This window comes from Equus quagga, chromosome 2, assembly GCF_021613505.1.
Source record: "Equus quagga isolate Etosha38 chromosome 2, UCLA_HA_Equagga_1.0, whole genome shotgun sequence".
NCBI classification, from domain to species: Eukaryota; Metazoa; Chordata; class Mammalia; order Perissodactyla; family Equidae; genus Equus; species Equus quagga.
In genome coordinates, this window is record NC_060268.1 from 80,201,440 (window position 1) to 80,221,748 (window position 20,309).

The window sequence follows — 20,309 nt, forward strand, 5'->3', positions numbered from 1 at the left end:
CCTCCTCCCAGATGAGTTTTAAAATTTATGAATTTATTAAGAAAAAAAAAGCGCGAGAGAGAATTGAGTGAGCAAGTGCCAAGTGAAAGGGCCTTTACCAATCCTCTTCCTTTGAACTAAATTCATTAGTGAAATTTGAGAAACTGTGGAGTTTCAAAGAATTTGAAACTGGCGTCTCCCCTTCTCTGCCTGCAGTCAGTTTTTAAGTTGCTGTCATCTTAGCTGACAGAAGAAGAAAGCTGTCTTTCGGCAGGTGAAGGCAGCCAATGAGAGCTGTGAATCAGGCTTTCAGAGTAGGTGGTGTCCCTGGACCTCCTGGGAGGCAAGACTCGGCTTAGGAAGGGTACATGAATCAACTTGTTGAAGCTTTCTTACTTGTCGAAGCACCCTTAAATAGTCCACACCTGGAGTTGTTTCATCTTCATACGAGAGAAAGTGAAAATGGCTCCCAAAGGTCCAAAATCTCAAATAAACTCTATAAAACGTAGGCATGGCTTGCTTCTGAAATTGAAATGCCTCAAGCAGACAGAGACAAACAACGTGTATGTCCTGCTGCTAATAGGTTTGTCTTTCGTTGTCTGTAATGGTTGTTCTTTGAAGCTGACACAAATGAAGACAAAGTGAATTACATCTGACTATTCTAAAAGACAAGATGGCCAGATTATTCTATTTTTTGGTTGTTCTATAGTTCAAAATGGTTTTCTTCAATTGCTAGGAAAGAGGCAGAGAAATCACATTTCTGTGGACTGATGGTCCTTGTGGATGAGTTTCGTGGTGGTGTGGTGGTGGTAGTGGTGGTGATTTAGCTGGCAAAAAGCCCTGGCAGTATTCGCAGGCTTGTGGAGAGTACTATAGCTGTCAAACCAGCTCAGATGATAGTGCAGTGTTGTCGACAGTGTTTCGGGTTTCTCTCCCTGCAAAAACCCCTTCCTTTTAAAACAAACAGAAAGACCATCCTGTTCAGTAGTTGCCTAATGACTGTGTACAACAAAATGCAACGACAATGAGGCAATTAATGCATTTATAATTCCATGTCTGACAATTCCAGTTTTCTCCTCTCCAAGTGGTGAAACAGGAAACATCCCATCAGGAAGAACCTGAAGGTGCTATCCAGTAACTTTGCCTCGCCTCACTGATTGCCCTCAGTCAGAAATCTTGACTTGCAACTTTAGAGGGTGGATCTCTGAAAGAATTTCAGAGCTTACACAGAGATGAGGTGTGTTGCTCTCTGATGAGAAGAAAGCTGGCTGGAACGCTGGAGATCTGGCTGTGACTGCTCTTCACAAGCAAGGGGCATCTTTTGTGGACTGAAGTTTCAGAAAGGTAGGCACCGTTTCATTGATGTTACTACTTGAGAACTTTCAAAACCAAGTCGGCTTTGACTCTGTGTGTGTGTGTGTGTGTGTGTGTGTGTGTGTTTGTGAGAGAGAGAGAGAGAGAGAGAGAGAGAGAGAATGATCAAAATGCTCGTTTTTGGCCTGGTGCTCTGGGAGAGACGCAGAAGAGAGAGCTCTGAAGCCCTTTGCTCCATGAACTTTACTTCAAGAAGTCTTCAGTAGTCGAGAGTTAATGTTGAGTCCAAACTTCCACCTCTGTCCTGTGCCCCTTGCTCTTTGGCAAGTTTAAACTGATTCATTGCAAGGATAGGAATAATTCTTCAGAGAGTGAAATCACATGAGCCGAATGCTCAGGTGGCATAGCTTGGTTTCTTAGAAAAGCTTTGACTCAAGGTGAAATGAAAAGGGTGACCCCAGATCTCCAGGCGGCATGGCAAAGGCCGTTTCAGACCATTTCAGAATGTCTTAAAGTTGGAACAAGGCAGAACTTGGTCACCACACAGGGCAAACTTTTCTAAGCTGATTCTATCTTGAGGAAGATACTCTCAATGTCATGTCCAGGAAACGTTAGCTGATTAGTTCTAAAACTGCCAGCCTTGTACAGAGAAACAAAACAAAGCAAAACTTTATTTTTTCTAACCCAAGCACATGTTTAGTGAGGATGTTCTCTTAAGCACTTTTATTTCCAGAAAAGCCTTACACTGTGCAAGGGAAAGAAATTTTGGGGACTCACCAGATGATGAATATTAATTTATGCATTAATCCACAATGCTCAAGTGCCTTCTATACTATGAGTGACAGTTCAGATTTAAATAGCACCTTTTCGTTCTTCTCTCTTTTTTTAAAAAGCGATTTACACTTAAAATTTCATCAGTAGAATTGCTGGACAGAGGGACAAATTCTTTAAGGGGAAAATAGGCATGTGTTCATACAGATAATAATTATATAGTCTTCGCATTAAAAATATTTTTGCCTTTTCTAAAAGCGATCCAATCAATTTATATAAGTTTGAGGATAACTTTGGCTTAATAATAATCTACATTTATTGAGTCCTTGCTGTGCTTATATGCATTTAATGAGATAGGACTCATATTATGCAGTTTTCAGAGGACGAAATTTAGGCTTAGCAAGACTTATAGTGGCATGGCAGGGAAGTGAGAAAGCCGGAACTCTGTTGCCTTTCTGCACACAGTGGTATGTAAGATTGGAGACTATCCTATTCCACCACCTTTTCACAGAGTCCTTGTTGTGTGGATGAATTTCTGAACCCATGATAAAATGCAAATATGCTGACTTGGTATTTTATAGCAGAAGACCAAAAGTCAGTCTATAATTTTCTTGTCCTGTTGGGTGAAGGCATGGTGTGATAGATGGAACATGGGCTAGAAAGGCAGGCAGATCTGGATTTGAATCCTTGCTTCCTGTTTACTATTTATGTGACCTAGGCAAGTCAGTGAAATTCTTCAAATCCCAGTTTCTTTATTTATAAGCTAATTATTATAACATCCATCACACAGGGTTGTTTGTTATAAGGAATAGAAAGATAAAGTGTACAAAGTGCCTTCTGCATGACTGACAAATGGTAGGCTTTCCACAAATCATATTAATTTCTCCAGTTATTTGCTGATGCTTCGGTGTGCTGGATCCTGTTCTGGGCGTGGGGGTATCAGCAGTGAACAAGGGAGGCAAGACCCTGCCCTCAGGGAGCTGACTGGTGCTTATTTCTTATGTCATAGAGTGACTGACTTTCTTTGATAATCGCATTGTGGTTATTGCGATCCTTCACGGCGGAGCTGATCCAGCTTTGATGTAGCCTCAGAAGCAGGGTTGTAAACATCCTTTGCTGAGAGTCCTCCAAAGCAGAGTAAAATCAGGCAAAAAGGGAAAACACCAGATATTTCTTTTTCAAAAGTTAGTTTGTTGTGCTAATCATTGCAGAGTTACAGGTCAGGAAAGATATGTTTTTATGTGTGTATTCATACACACACACACAGAGTTCGTCTGTTTCCTGGGCTCCCAAAGCCACAGCAGAAGCATTGCCAGCACAGTGCACATGGGAGGAGGGTCTGGCTCTAAAATCTCATGGAACAGAGTGCAGTGTGGCAACCATTCATTCACCTTGGGCCCCAGCCCATCAACACATCAGCACTGGGCTTTCTAAGGCCTCCCCAGTGTGAATTTGGGGATGTAGTACAAAGATTGAACTGGAGATAATACGCGTTTATAAAGATGGATTTGAGATTAGAGTGATTGACTTATTTACTAGCTAAAAGCCAGCAGTCAGGTTTATCCAGTAGGCAAGTTGGCATCAAGAATGGTGTTTTGGTAATCTGTCCCTAGCTTTGAATCCCAAGGGACTACAGATCATAGCAGAGAGAAAGGAGGGGAACACGGGAAAGCTCCCACTGGAATCAAATGCAACTGTATTCTTCCTTTCCCTGGAAACACCTGTACATCCAGTACACTTACTTATTGGTCTGACACAGCCTGAATTTCTAATTTTATTTACTTGGTGGACCTGGAGTGATTGAAGAAATCTTTGTGTCAGCCCTAGACAGACCGGAAAATTGGCACAATGAAAGAAGACATTCTAAAACAGAAGGAGGTATTTTTCTAAGTGCTGTGTAACAATCAATCTCATCATTTTATGGGTCATACTATATATGTTGCTTTAAGATTGTGTCTTATAGTGGGGACTTTAAGTGCTGAAAACATAAACTAAGCTAAAAGCCTAATTAAAATAAATTAGGACTTAGGTATAAAAACCTCAGATGGCAAGTGAACAGAGAGATTAAGAATCTTTGACCTTTTACAACACTGTCACCGCCAAAATTCTCCACAGAGGTTGTGGATGGTTGACAGATGTTCGATTGCAAATGGACTTCAGCCATCACTGTGTTTTTAAAAGTTGAATTATTTCCAAATTTCATTATTATCATACCTTAATGTCTGAGGAAGCCCATTAACAAATGGAAGATAGCCCTAGTGGGAAGGAGACTTGACCTTGAGACACACTTCACCTTTCCCAAGTATGAAAATTTAAGATTTCTTAGGCTGTGAGTGTCCACATGCTGCTCAAATACAAAGTTAAAGGTTTTGGTTTGTTTTAATAACCATTTCTTCTTTATTTTTTTTTTTCCCATTTGGTCACTGGAAAGTCTTTGGAGTGGGTTTGTGCTGCATTCTTAAGGAGAGTAAACCAAACAGACCGGAGGCCTTATGCATAGCTGTTACAGTACAGAAGTTCCAAATCAATGGAAAGTTTCCTTTTTATTGTTTCCTCAATGATATCTCTAGGAAATACCAGGAAACTAAGATATTTAACCAAAATTTCCAAATCCGTCTGTTCAGGGTTGGTACGCACACCACACACACGCATCATGTGCATATGCACAAGGAAAAACAAAACCAAAAGATACATACTTTTTGTGTGTGTGCAACAAAGGTTTATTTCTTCTCCTGTCACAGACTGTGCCGCCTTCTTCCATCTCGTAGCTATGCCTTCTCGGACATGTGTTACATGGTCACAGGGACCGGAGAAGGGAGAAGTGGAAGCATTTTTTTTTTTTAAGATTTTATTTTTCCTTTTTCTCCCCAAAGCCCCCCGGTGCTTAGTTGTATATTCTTAGTTGTGAGTCCTTCTAGTTGTGGCATGTGGGATGCCGCTTCAGCATGGCTTGATGAGTGGTGCCATGTCCGCGCCCAGGATTCGAACTGGCGAAACCCTTGGCCGCCGAAGCAGAGTGCACAAACTTAACCACTCAGCCACGGGACTGGCCCCAGTTTTTTTGTTTTTGTTTTTTTTAAATTGAGGTGTAATTGACATATAACATTATATTAGCTTCAGGTGTTACATAATGATTCAATATTTGTATATATTATGAAATGATCACCAAATACATTTCTCATTAATTGAAAACTGTAAATTTCACAGCTAAGGCACATGTTTAGGTTATTTGAAGAGATAAAATATTACATTAAGGGGCTTGAAATCATTTTTATTTATTGCATCCATGTTCTAAAATGAAGTATTTAGTGAGGAAAAATCATATGCCATAATCTATTTATTCTCTATAGAGTACTTGTATGCAAGAAAAAGGTCTATTTCTTTTATTTTGATTCCTTTGCCAGATTTGATTCCTTAGCAGATAGTCAATAAATATTTGTTGATTAGATTGATCTTGACACAGGCTGAACAATAAAGTAATCATTTCAAGATTTAAGCAAAAATTCTGAGAGCATTTTCTTCAATAATGAAGATTACTTGACATCGTTTAATAACTAAATTGACTTCAATTTCTTCCCCTCAAATTTTGTTTTCTTGTTTGATATCCGATTAAAATGTTAAAAACATAGGATATGCTGATGCTGAACAAAAGTCAAATTGTGCAGATTAGCAATTTTCACTTGTAATGTTCACATCACAGGCTTATTATCATATTCTACTTTGGGTCAAAGTTACAGGGTCTCGTAATGTCTCTTCCTGTTTCATTGGCTTTAATTGGCCTTCCCTCACTTGTTTCCAGTGGAGATCTGCTTTGTGTGGGGTTCTGGTCTATAACCAGTTGTGGAAGAGTAAAACTGCAGAGCATTTCTAGATGATGACTGTAAAATAATATGCAAGTTGGTTGATCCTAAGTAATTGTTCCAAAGATGATACTATTGCAGTGTTTTTCAAAGTTTTTTTGACTATCACTGATGGCAAAAAATACTTTCTACTTCTCAACTTAGAACACACACACACCTTAACTGAAATAAAAGTTTCACAAAACAATACTTGATGCATATGGATGTTTTCTCTTCAATTCCATTCAACTCTATAAAATTTGTGGTCATGACCTACTAATTAATTTTGTGACCCACTGATAGTGGTTCTCAATACTCGCTCAAAATAAAAATCAACTAGGGAACTTAAAAAAAAAAAAAACTAAAGCCAAAAGCATAGTAGACCAATAGAATGCACTAGAGATTCCAGAAATAAACCTCCACATATTTGGACCCTTGGTTTATGGCAGTGTTGATACTATAAGGAAAGGATAGCCATTTGAATATCCATATGGGAAAAAATGAATCTTGATTATAACCTCAAATTTATACAGATCTAAATGTTAATATGGATGTGACAGGTGAAACAATATAACTTCTAGATCTATACTCTCCAATGTGGTAGTACTAGCCACATGTGGCTACTGAGTCCCTGAAATGTGCTGGTCAATTAGAGATATGTTCTAAATGTAAAACACACACCAGATTTCAAAAACATGCTATAGAGAAAGGATTCAAAATATCTCATTAACAATTTTTATATTGATCACATGTTGAAATGATAATATTTGGGATATATTGGGTTAAATAAAATATATTACTAAAATTAATTTCACTGTTTCTTTTTGCTTTTTAATATGTAGCTACTAGAAAATTTTGCATTACATATTTGGCTCTCATATTTTTCTATTGGACAGCATTATTCTAGATGATAAAACAGAATATGTTCATGATCTTAGGGTAGGCAGTAATTTCTTTAAAAAAAAGTACTAATATAATGAGAAAGCTCTATAAATTGGACTATATTAAAACTAAGAACTTTCTATCAAAGCATACCATTAAAAGAGTAAAAGACAAGCTGCAGAGGGGGAGGAGATGTTCACCATACATATGACCAACAAGGAGTCATATCCAGAACAAATAAACAAGTCCCTCTAAAAAGATAGGCCAATACAATAGAAAAATGGGCAAGAGATTTGAACAAGTACTCCACAGAAAAGCCTATTCAAATGGCCAAGAAACATGGCATATGCTCAACCCTATTAGCCATTAGGGGAATGCAAATTAAAACCACAACAAAGTGCTGCTACTCGCCTACCAGAGAGGCTAAAATTTAAAAGACAGATGATAGAAGTGTAGACGAGGATGTGAAACAGTGGGAACTCTCATACACTGACGGAGGAGTGTAAATTGGCACAGCAGCTTTGGAAAACTGTTCAACAGTATTTATTAAACCTGAGTGTACATATGCCTTGTGGCCTAGCTTTTCCACTGCTATGTATATGCCCTACAGAAATGCACATATATGTTTACCAAAAGACATGTTCAAGAATGTTCATAGATAGCAGCATTATTTGTTGTAGCCCCAGACTCAAAACAACCCAAATTTCCATCAACAGTAGAATAGAAAAATAGATTGTGTTATAGTCATATCATGGAATACTAAACACCAATGACAATGCATCAACTAATGTTACATGCATCAGCCTGGATGCATCTCAGTCATAAATGTTAGGGAGAGAATCCAGATGCAAAGGAATGCATGCAGTATGATTCCATTTTTATACAGTTCAAGAGCAGGTAACATTAACCCACGGGGTTAGAAGATAGGATAGGATAGTTGGGGAAGGTGGGGCAGCGACTGGGAGGGGGTATTGGGGGGCAGGTAATATTCTGTTTCTTGATCTGGCTGATGATTATAACACAAATGTGTTCCCTTTTGTCATTTCTTACTTTGCTATTTGTATGCTGTACTTCAATAAATATATTTGTTAAGCAACAATAACAATACTGATGCCAGGTCAGCGTCTTCAGAGATCCTGATTTGGTTGGTCTGAACAAGGGGAAAGCATGGCTTAAAAATCTCTCCCAGGTAATTCCCTTGTAGAGCCAGGGTTGAGAACCCGTGCACTAATGTGTCACAACTGGCCCTTTGAAAAACTGTGTGCTTTAATATAAGCATAATCGTTATACCAGGCTGTGCTAGGTTCTTGTTGCCTTTACTCAAGTTACACTCACTTGGAAGACATAACTCACACTGATAAATCTTAGAGGGAGAAGGAGTCAGAAAGTTATACGCCTTAGAAAGCGAGTCAGGTAACAAATCAGCAGTGGGCCAGGCTAGAAGCTTATTGCTCACTTAATAATCCTGTGATTATTGCCGCTTCTTCTGATTTTTCAAGTGAAGCTGCGAATCTGGATTTTTCCGTGAAAATCCCTGAATTTTAAATGTTGGCTTGAGTTGTTTTCAAGCACTCTACAGGTCAAACAACACTGATTGGAAGGCCCGGTTTGACCGGCACCAAGTTCTACCACCAGTGTGTAACTCTGACTTAAAGTTTTAGAGTTAGATGACAACTTACAGGTAGAATTTTAAGTCTGGTAATTACTTCTCCCTTTTCTGCTTCCGCAGGGATGTTGTGAAAGTAAACATGACACTTTTTATATATGTGTATATACATATACACACACACATACGGTACGTCAGTTCCTTGGTAGTAAGCTATCGTATACGCTCAAGATAATTATCATGATTTACATTTTATTTTATTTTACTTCTATTGTGTTTTCTTAATTTTGATCTCGGAAAATTACATCTGTGACTCAAAAGTTTCTTATATGATATTGTTTTTCATGTTCTGGGGAGGAGTGGTGTTTGGTCAAGGCAAGGACGATATTATTCTCTATGAAATTTTGCAGATTCATGTTCTTTTCTTTCTGAAAGGAGAGGTGTTGAGTGGCAGTTTCACTGGACAGCACCAGGTGGTGAAGAGCCTCACAATCTGAGATGGTATTTGCCACCTGTGCTCTGGCCTCACCCCCGCCTCCCTCCTTCCCATTCCCGCATATCTGCTGCTCTAATCGGGAGGGAGGAAAGCTGGGTCTGTCCTGCAGGTTTCCAGTTTCCAACCTCTCACCTGTAAGAAAAGAACCTTCAAAATCATGATGATTTCTTTGATGATTTGTTTAAAATCATCAAAAATGACAATCAAATATGACAATGTATACATATGGTGAAGAGTTATTCACAAAGCATCTTCGCAAATACTGACTTGATGAAAGGCAAGATCAGGTGACATAAAGAGAAGCTGCGTTTTTACCCTCAATGCCTACATTTGAGTGTGGCCCTGTGTCACCTTGAGGAAGTCGCTTTATTCCTCTAAGCATTTTTCACCTGTAAATTGGGAGTGTTAATTTTTATTGTTTTGAGAATTCAGTGAGCAAATGCTTGTGGGAGAAACTTTGTAAACTGTGATATATTTTATAGTTATTAGTTATAATATTAATCATCTCATAAATTTCTGTAATGGTCTATGAAAAGGTGATGTTATTATTCCCAATTTTCAGCTGCAAAACCAGATGTCGATGACAGTGGGCATCTGACTCACATCTCTTACACTTTCCCCTGTACCAACAGTCCTTGCCTACATGGGGCTTTGCCCCACAGCCCCATCCTCCCAGGGTAGCCAATTCCTAGTGGGTCAGTAGAGAACTCAGAAGGGGTTCTTGACCAAGGCACACCCCCTTCCTTTAGCCTCTAATTTTCTACATCTTATTACCAAAACTGTTGCTAAATGTAAAACCACTCAATCACAAACGTGTTTCCCCTGCCTACTTTCTGGTCAAGTGAGAGTCAATAGTGAAGAGGTAGCCTGCTGGGGAGCAGGACTGGGGAGCATTAGTAAGCCAGAGTGAATAACTACTTCCTGCTAAGCAAGAAGGTGCTTTCTCTGGGAGGGAGTAGTCCAGCTGGACAGTCAGAAGTTATATGAGGATCTCTGTTTTGGTCAATCTACCAGCCCCTCTGGTGGCTACACAGCCTGAACAGATCCTTGGCTTCTAGAATTCCTGTCACCCAGTGGACAGGTGCACCCCTAACATTGGAGGGGCCTAGGCAAGATACGTACGAAGGCATCTGGCCCTCAGCCTGGCCCTGTCCCTCCTCCCAGCCCAAGTCCTGTCCTGCTCAGCTAGAAGCCTAGTGTATATGTGTGCAGACATCCCTGTGTGTGTGTCTAAGCACAGGTCCTTTCTTCCCCTCCCCACCTGTCTCCGTTTGGCCATCCCTAGGCCTACGAGTACACTGTAGTGTCACTTTTAGGAGGACAGACCTGACGAAGGGCCCATGAAGACCTTGGGTGTGGGCTCTGAGCTGTTTGGGTGGGGAATTTTAGGGTCCTCAGTACACTTAGCAAGTCTAGAAAGCATGGGGTGCAGTGGGCATGTCCCTTTGGGCCTGTGGACTCCTAACTCCATGGGAGGGAAGTGTGGCCAAAGGAGAGCCAGAGTAGGGTCTTTTAAAATAAGGTAAGAGTGTAAGAGTGGGGCTGCTCCTGGTCATCAAGCTCAGTGTCCTTTGTACACTGTTGGTGGGTAATGGTGTCACTGACTCATGCATCACAGAGTGACAAAGGATGAGCAGTTTCAGAATGGCTATGGAATATGTGAACGTAACTCCTCTTCTATTGCAACACCCCATAAACATCCACCTAACAGCACAGCAAAGTTGAAATTGCTTAGATTTCATAAGGTGGCAGATAAGTGACATTCCCAACCTCATAAACAAGCAGGAAGAAAAATTTGCTGAGAAACAGCTTCACTTGGCAGGGAAGAGAAGCAATCCAGGACTCCCTCCTCCTGAACAAAAGGGCTTCAGTGAGGCTCAGACAGCATCTCTTGGCATATTTTAAGAGAATCCACATAGATTTAAAGTAACATCTCTCTTATATATATTTCAGACAATAATTATACTTGGGTTATTTAGAGTTGAATATCATATGATCCATTTGTTCACTTTCTTTGAGAACATTCCCACCTTAAGACATTTATATTTAAATTTCACTAACATTAATGACCCAGAGGAACTCTGAATCCCCTCATACAGCACGTGGAGCCGGCAAGTTGGTCAGCTCAACTCCAATTCCATCACTCTCTCTTCTCAAGGTTCACATGTGGTCCTGCTTCACAAAATTCAGACTAGTCCTTCACAGTAGCACTTCTGCCAACTGTATTTTTTGGCAGAAAAAAATTTGAGGAAATATCCAATAAGTCTTAGTTTAAAGAAGAAGAAATTTTAAAAAGAAGGTTTAGGAACCCATAGACTCCAAACCAGGATCAATAGAGAAGTAACCAGAAAATCACATTGGACATGTCTGCCCTTCCCCGGGAAGAAGGAGTTGACTGCGTGCCAGACGTGGCACTTACCTAGGGAACTCGGTATTATTGTTAGTGCAGTGTTTTCTCTTATCTATAGCAGCTGATTTGCGTTAATAGGCAGAAATCAGAGAGACTAAGATGAAAATCATATAAATACATATTGGACAGAAATTTAAGGATGCCCTTGTGGAAAGAATGTATATTTGAAAAGTCTGGAAACTTAGGGAATTTTTATTTTTAAGTATGTTACATTTTCATACAATATACCCAGGACGTTTTTTCTTCCAGAGGCTTTTGCAGGCAAAATATCTCTAAATTTAAAGCCATAGATTTAATTATTAATCCAGAAAAAAGTATAATGAATAAAGGAAATCTTTTCTCTCTGTTCCACACTTTGGAGATACCCTGTATGTGTCTCTGTCTCTGTCTCTCCCCCATCTACTTAAAATCTGGGTGTTACACATTTTTATTTTCTTTAAGGGGCTACTTGTGTTATATAGAGGCTAGATGGGAATGACTAATTCTTTTCAGTTTTGAGATCTTATGAGTTATTTTCTCTTGGTGAATAAATAGCAAGGGTTCATGGCCATGGACAGAGGGAGCACTTGCCCTGGGCAAGGAAGGGAGATGACCCATCCCTATTTGCTCAAGGGAGAAAACGATGATTCCAGCAGGTCCCCAGTCTCCCAGCCGCATGCTAGCAGTTCTTGCCAGAGGAAAATCTTGCCTTTTATCGTTCTAACTTTTTTTATGATTTCAGTCAAAAAAGAAAGCCATTAAGAATATATAATTGAGATTATTTTTCTGCGCTCCTTCACCACCTTCCTGCCCTCTGCTGTCGGCCCTCACACCCACTGCACTCCACCCTCATCTGAAGATTACCAGAATCTTTGTCATCTCATTATTTCCCAAGGGGTGCCTCATTCTACGGGGGCAGCAGGCTGTATGACAGGAAACCCTGCCTTTAAGGATTACATAACATATATTTTAAACTGTTAAATTTGGAGCTTGTTTCATCAGAGTGCCTTAGTAACCCCAAGTCCTTCCTTAAAAATAGCTTGGCCTCCTCTTCATCTGTGAGAGAGACAGATGTTCCAAATTCCTTCTTGATCAAGATGTGGCCCCACACCCTCTGTAGATCTCACTCTCTTTCATAAAATGATTCCTTTGGTGACACTGCCCAAGACGAGTTCCCTGACGTAAGAAATCCTGCTGTCCCTAAGGAAATGAGTTACCCTGTCAAGTCACACTCATCCCTCAGAAAAGCTGCTCCCCCACCAATACTCAGTCTGGGTAACCTCAACAGTCATCAGGGTATTGTAGGAAATCAGTGAATGATGGCTGTCAGTGGTACCACCTGGAAGTCTACAGTGCCATTGATGAGAAAATGTAAATAGTGACTGTAGTACTAACACCTATAGTTTATTGGGCACTCACTCTATACCAGGCATCACATAAAGTGATTTAGACACATGACTTTATTTAATCCTGACCTAGACTTTCAAATATAAAAATTATTATATATAAGTGAGAAATTCAACTCTTAGAAGTCACTTGCTCTACCTAGATCATGCAGCTGGAAGCGGGTGAAGATGGGCATTCCAATTCCCAAACCCCTATTCTTGATAAGCCAATAGGCCTTGGGTTCCCACATATCCTGTCCTGTAAATTTTGCCCCAGTGTGTTGTGAGGGGAGGTCTGGACATCCCTCCAGCTGAGTCTGATCCTTGAAAAGGTTGGCACTAGACACTGTGCAGTCATCCTCTCCAGGACTTGTCCCTGAGTTTTCTGCTTAGCACAGTTTGTGCCCATTGTGTAGGCTTCCTTACTGAAAGAAGGATATAAAACCAGTTATCTTTTCCCAGAAGCAAGAGATGTGGAGATCACTGGGGGAAGGCGGCTGTGAAGGAGCAGGAGGGTATCCCATTGCTCTCCCTTTGGGAGTCTTTTTAAACTTAGTATTTAATCTTATTATTTAAACCAGCCTGACATTGGATTCTTGCCCACACCCGGTGAGGTTAGGATAATAAGATAATATTATTATTGATCCAGAACTTTCTGTGTTATGGTATTTGCATATACCTAGTTACTCTTAAAACATGTACAGCAGGTAGAATTAGCATCATTTAACAGGTGAGCAAATGAAGATTCAGAGATTGAGTAGCCAAAGACCTCTTAGCTATTAGTTGATAGGGATGGCCATAAAACCTGGGCTTTCTGACTCTAGAGCCATTGTTTTTTCTGAAGTGTTTCAGCTGTTTGAAAGACAATGAGCTCCTGGTGTGATGTGTGAAGCAGTTTCATTGACCCTTTTTACCTGGGACTAAATGGCAGGAAAGCTCCTGCAGGACCCTTCAGCAGGGCACAGAAAGTCTTTGCAGACATTCAGCCAGTCCTGTAGTCTCTCGAATGGGAAAACTTGAGACAGAATCAAGGCCTCACCTCAGACTGCTCTGTGAGTCACTGGCAGCTAAGGTTCCCAATCCCTTGCTTTTGCCAACATCACTCACTTGTGCCTGAGACTAATAACAGGGTAGTCTGTGAAGCAAGATGGGTGACTCACCAGGCAAGGGAGGAGAGCTTGCAGGGAAGGACTTGGTGGAGAGGAGCAAAATACTTAATAGCAATTAGAAAGGAAATGCTGATGTGATGGTAATTGGGTTAACATTTCTTTGCGTTGCAACACCATTGCCTAGTTACCCACCTATTAATTTACATTTTACACTTCTAAGGTTAACTTAAAAAAAAAGAGGTGGGGAAGGAAATTCTACCTTTGATGGCAGAATTATCAATTATCAATCCTATGTAACTTTAGTGTAGATTTCCTCCCAATCATCTTGGACCCCTTTTCTTTGCATTCCTCTAAGACTTATCTATTCTGTAACTTTGCTTTACATTCTTCTGACTTCGGTCATACCTGTTTTTCTGCAAGTTCTTATGCATGTAACCAAGTCTAAGTAAACTTCCTTGGTCACTTATCTCTCTTGGTCCTGAGCTGGGCTTTGGCGATCTCTGTCAAATAGTGACTAGAACAGAGATGAGCCAGACTGGATAAAGGTGAAGAGGCATCCGGAAGAACTACCTTTTGGCAAATACTGCTTCCTTAAACTGCATTTTCTGTCTTATCTTTATTACCTCCAGAATCTAAAGTCATTTTACAGGTAGATCTCAAGAGCCTGTCTTCCTATTGACTAAGGAAGCCATTTTTTATTTTCTTTGAAATTGTTAGAATACAATAGAATTCAATGGGTAGCTGTTTGTGTGTGTAAGAAGGTTTTACCTAAGTAACAAACTTGTCTTACTTCAAATCAGCTATTAGCTTTTGTATATGAGCATTCACTTTAAAAAATTAGCCTCTTAAAAAACACATGAATGTGAAATAAATCACCTTAATAACACCTTTTAGTCAGAGAAAGTTGGGTGTGTAGTGGGACAATAATAATTAAAAAATTTAAAACACGTAGAATTTTACCATTTAGCAATCAATTATTTTTATGTTTCCTTATAGTTTTTGTTTTCACATACATGCACAGACACATGTATGTATAAAATAGTATAACATAGTGAGATCATATACCATCATATGGTCATAGTATAGATAGAATCTTGAATTTTGGTTTTCTTTTTTTAACATGTTATAAACACTTTACATGTTGATAAATTTCATAATTTTTAGCATTAGCTGACTATTATTACATAGAATTAACATTGCAAAATGTACTTAAACATTCCAGATTTTAAAAAATCATTATTTCTAACAATGAAGTGTTATTTATTAATTATAAACATTTTTTTGTCCAGTTTTACATGTATTCCTTGGTAGGCTTGAACATTTTAGTGACTCCTAAAATTTATTATCCAATTTTCCAAAGGTCAATATCATTTATGTTGTCACTAGTAGCATATAAATGTAACAGTTTTACATTTATATGTAAATGATAATATAACACATTTATATCATAGTTATCACTGAATATTTTTTATTTTTTTATTATTATTTTTTTCGCTGAGGAAGATTCACCCTGAGCTAACATCTGTTATCAGTCTTTCTCTTTTTTTTGTATGTGAGCCACCACCACAGCATGGCCACTGATGAGTGGTGTATGTCTGTGCCTGAGAACCAAACCCAGACCTCTGAAGTGGAGTATGCTGAACTTAACCACTAGGCCACTGGAACAGGCCCCATTGAATATTATTTTTAAATTAACTTCTTCTAATTTAATAGGTGTTAATTATAGAATTTTAGGACCTGAAAATTCATTTAGTTCCTCTCTTTAGAAGGACAACATAATATTTAATAGTTTGACTCCAGTTTATCATTTAACAGGCATGTAATAAAGTGATTTACAAATATTTACTCATTTTATCATTTTAACAACCCCATAATGGAGATACAAGTATAATCTCTGTTTTGTAGGTGGGGAAACTGATGTGAAGTTAGTTGTCCCAGGTCACATAGCTAAGTAAGTTTCAGAACCAGGCTTTAGACTCAGGCAGTCCAGCTCCAAAGTCCATGTGCTTGAACTCTGTGTTAAACTGCCTCCCCTAATATCTACTGAGCACTTACTGTTTGTACACCAAATATATGCCAACTTAAGGATGCTACTGTAAGCAAAACAGGTGTAGTCTTTGCCCTGTGGATCTTGAAATTGGGGGAGGGAGCCAGACTTAAATCAGCGTACAATTGTATAATTACAAATTTGGTACCTGTTATGAAGAAGAACAGGGAGGGATGGCAGCACCTAACAGGAGTATTCCATTTAGCTGTGAGAACGATGGGGGAGCAGGGGTCATGGAAAGCCTTGATGAAGATCTTAGAGACTCTTAAATTGAGACTTGTAAGATAAGGAGGAGAGAGTGGGATGGAGATGGTTAGAGAATTCTAGGTATAAGGAATAGTCTCAAGCCTGGAAATAACTGACCATTTTGCTTTCAAGGGTCAGAAAGCAGACCCGGCTTGTGGGAGGACAAAGTGAGGGGAAAGGTGGCACAAGTGAGCCTGGAAGAACAGACCCGCTGCCGGTGGTCCACCCTGCAACAAGTTTCTCAGTGACAGGAGAGTGTGCGCAGGGAGAGGGCGGTGGGGAGCTGCCTCCAAACACAGCTGGAGTCACTTCGAACAATCAGCCTCTGGCAGAACCATTCCCAAGTGGGGTTTCTTCTGCACACAACAGCAAACAGTAACTCTGCCTTGGGCTTTTGAGGAATTAAACTTCACTGGCTCAACATTTAAGTTAGGAAGGGGTGATTTAAGTTAGGAATCTAGATCAAGGCCTATTGTGAAGTTTTATTACAGAGCCAAGAGAAACACGGCCTGAAGAGAATAGCACTAGGGGATAGCCCCGGCTTGAAAGAGAACTTGACCCCATACAGATGCCACGTGCCTGGTTGGCATTTTAGTGGTTTATTTGTTTTGCTGGAAAAATATCCCAATTATGTTTACTAACAATGAAAAAGTATTGCCCTAGTAGAAAGTGACAGCTGGCTCTTGGGAACATTAACCTAAGCTTTAGAATCAGTGGGAGCAAAAGGGCAAAACCACAGTTCCTGAAATATCAAGTCTTCATTTCATCTATAAGCAAATTCTACATAGAGCATTAAAAGGGAAAAATGAGAAGGCTCTCCCTTGTGATTTGAGTTTCAGAGGCCTTTTTGACTTGCTCAGAATAACTTTAGCTTTTGTTAATTAATGTTAGAGTAAGCACATAAAGATGGTTGGACTTTTCCATCAAGGCAGTCAGGGTCCAATCAGGATTGGAGTAACAAAGGACTGGCTAGTAGGAAGAACTCTAAGGAGTGTAGGAGTCCCAGCTGTAGGAGTAGGCTAGCTCCAGGACTATAGGAGTAGGCCCCCCCAGGGCTGATGTGCAGACCCTGATGGAGAGAGCACAGAGGAGTCACTGTGGTACCAGCAGAACTGCCTAGAAACCAGCCCTCTGGAACTTGCTGGAAATCTGCCCTCTAGTGTGCTGAGGAGAGCTGTTCATTGAGAAGTGTCTCACTGGAGACTCTGCCACAAAAATCCTAAGGGAGGTGCCACTGGAATCTGCTGGCTGCTGGGGCTGCTGGAGCCTTCCCTGGGAGCACACAGAGCCAGAAAGCAAAACCCTTTCCTCCCACAGTGTCTCTCCACCACCCTCTATGAAGCTTCAGGGCTAGCTGGCAAAGGGAAACAGGTAAAAGGACCAGACCCATTTCACAGAGCGGGCAGAAAAGGGTGAACTGGGAGCTGAGAGGCAATACATTGATAACTGGCACAAGCTCCCTACAAGGAGCCCAGTAGGCAGAGCAGATGCTTGGGATGCCCCTCACTAGGCAGAATATTAACGGAAACTCAGCCTCCAATGGACTTATTATGGAAGAAGTTGCTTAACATTTTTTTTTTAATTCAGTTGCAGGAGTTCTTTTTATATTCTAGATATGAGTCCTTTGTATTGCAAATATTTCAAGTATTTTCTCCCAGTCTGTAGCTTGCCGTTTTTTCTCTTAATGGTATTTTTTGATGAGCAGATGTCTCCAGATTTTATAATCTACTTGGAAGCAATATAAAGTATAGTTCTTGTTTACTTCTTCCTTGTTATTCTCGCCTATGTATTAATTAGAGTTACAGTCTATGCTGTTATAACAAAAAGGATGCAAAATTCAATGACTTACATAAGATAGACATTTATTTCTCTTGCATGAAATAGTCCAGATATGGGTGGACCAGGGCTAAAGTGCTAACTGGCTTCCAAGATTGCTCCTATCCTGTCATCCCCATTTCCAGCTGTCAGGAAAGAAGACAGAGAGAAATCAGGATATGCAGCTTGCTCTTTAGGGAGATTACCCAAATCAATTCCACTCCTGTGTCATTGACCCAGACATAGTCACTCACAAACACATCTATCCACAAGGGAGGTTGGGAAATGTTGTCTCACATGGCAGGGCAGCCAGGTGCCCAGGTAAAACTTGGAGGTGAGGGAAGGGGGGCCTGTAACTAAAAGGCAAAATGAATGGGTACTTAGGACATCCTGATACCCATCAATGATATCTTTGAGGCAATCCCATTTTTTTGCTACAAACACTCTGAATTTTTCTTTTTTCAGTCTCTCAGTCTGTTATGAATTTCTTCGAGCCTTTAAATTGATATAATTATAAAATTTAGTATGAGGGAATTACTTACAGTTGTTTTTATCTTGTTGTAAATTAATTACTTCTTTACATAAATATAGGATTTTTTTTCTTTTTCTTTTTCTCTTCAGTTTTCTTACAGCTATAAGCCCAGGCATTTATAGGCTTTTTACACATTAACTTAATCATAATAAATATCCTTCAGAGTTAAGTTGCTCTATCATTTACATCATCTCATCCATTTGAAATGGCACAATTTAAAATGCTTTCAGAATTGATATTTACAGTTGGCTCAGTCCTTACGGTGTTCACAGGAATCAAGTAGCTGCTAATGTTTTCCTTCATGTCTTATCTTAAAGGCATAGCCAGTTTTTTGGCAGAGTTAGTAGAGTTAATTCCACAGAAAACAAGCAGACTAAAGGTAGATAAACATATTTACCTAACCCCCTGCATTTAAATTTTGGAAATTGTTTTGCAGCTAATAAAGATGAAGTTGTTTGTAGATAATTAAATTAGATATCATTTTTGGCCATAGCATCACTCCTTGATTGTTCACAAATCCATTCCAGCCTCAGTAAACCTTCCATCCATTCATTCAACAAATACTTTGTGTCTACTGTGTGACAAGCTTTGGGTGTACAATAGTGAACAGGCCGGGCAAGGTCCTTGCTCTTCTGGAGCTTTCTCTTTGCCAGAGAACCCTGGTCCCACTCTAATCTAGCTGGTCACCCAGTCTCCAAAGCTCTCACCAACTCTCACGTCCTCCAACCATAATAATACTCAGAGATGGTGAAGATTTTCTGTTCTGTAGAGATTTTTTCTTGTCACTCTCCTCTATCCAAGAGATACATTCTATAGAGTTATCTTCTGAACTGATGTGGTATTTACAGGGGGATTGGGTGGATAATTAGCCAAAGCTGTCCAAAGCCTCAGCCTGACTTGGAGTGCTTGCCTCAGCAATAGTTCAAGTGCCACATTTTTAACACTTTACAAAAATGTTGTTTCAAATAGTGATAAACTTGTGGCCAAGATGGTTTTATTTCTTTACTCCTAAGGTCAAATTTAATGGTGTTCATCAGAGGGCATGGCTCAGTAGGCTTCCTTCACCCCGTTGGGTTCTGTATCCATGAGGTCAGAAAATAGAGAGTCATCAAACCTACATTAGTTAGATTGTCTTCCTGCAAACTACTGTCAGCTGGAGTTGAAAATCGCGTTTAAAAATTCCACCGTGTTGACAGGTGGGAAAACACAGCTGTGCCGTGATGCCATCTCCATTCCTGATGCTCCCCCAAAGAAAAAACATAGCTGCAGGTGTTTTTCTTGCAAATATTTCTTATTTTAAAAAATAACTTCATTTTTTTATATAAATAAAAATTGTTGGTCCTTCAGATATTTTTATATGAATAGGACTTGCAGTACTTAGATAATATACAAGGGATGAGAAAAAGGGGACTTCGACTAGTTGATGAGGAAAAGAGGGACCGGGAATGGCCAAAGAGTAAATAAATGCGTTTGCTTCCAAGAGAACACCAAGCAGAGAGACTGAAGAGTTATCAACAGCTGACAATGTTTCAGTTTCCAGAAAGTCCTAGAGTTGAGCCAAATGAATAAAGATGAGAAATGGGCTGTAAGTTTAATGTGACAGTCGGTGGGCTTCTCAGACTGTCCAAAAAGTGACAGAGTCACAGGCAGGTCTCTGAATGACAGATTCATTGTTGCAAATGCTCAGGATTTGTTTTTAGGGCAGTAACTTGTGGGGTTTTAAGAACGCAGGTCTCTCTCCATCTCAGTATTTTCTAATTCTCTTTCTATCTGGGTATTGTTTAAGTATTGCAATATGTAGACAGCTTACACAGTATAAAGGTCGTGTTCCACTCACCGTGTAGGTAATGTTTTGACATCTACCAAGCGTCTTTTTAAGGCTGTGTCAGGGAGGCCAGC

General features: G+C 39.8%; 1 protein-coding gene across 1 annotated transcript in view; it reads left to right on the plus strand.

The window, feature by feature from the left end:
• The first annotated feature begins 1,117 nt into the window (after positions 1–1,117).
• CERS3 (ceramide synthase 3) overlaps positions 1,118–20,309 on the plus strand; it is a 107,080-nt gene continuing 87,888 nt past the window's right edge. The window contains exon 1 of the mRNA XM_046653336.1: positions 1,118–1,323. The gene's annotated coding sequence lies outside the window, so the exon portion shown is untranslated. The remainder of the gene's footprint in view (positions 1,324–20,309) is intronic.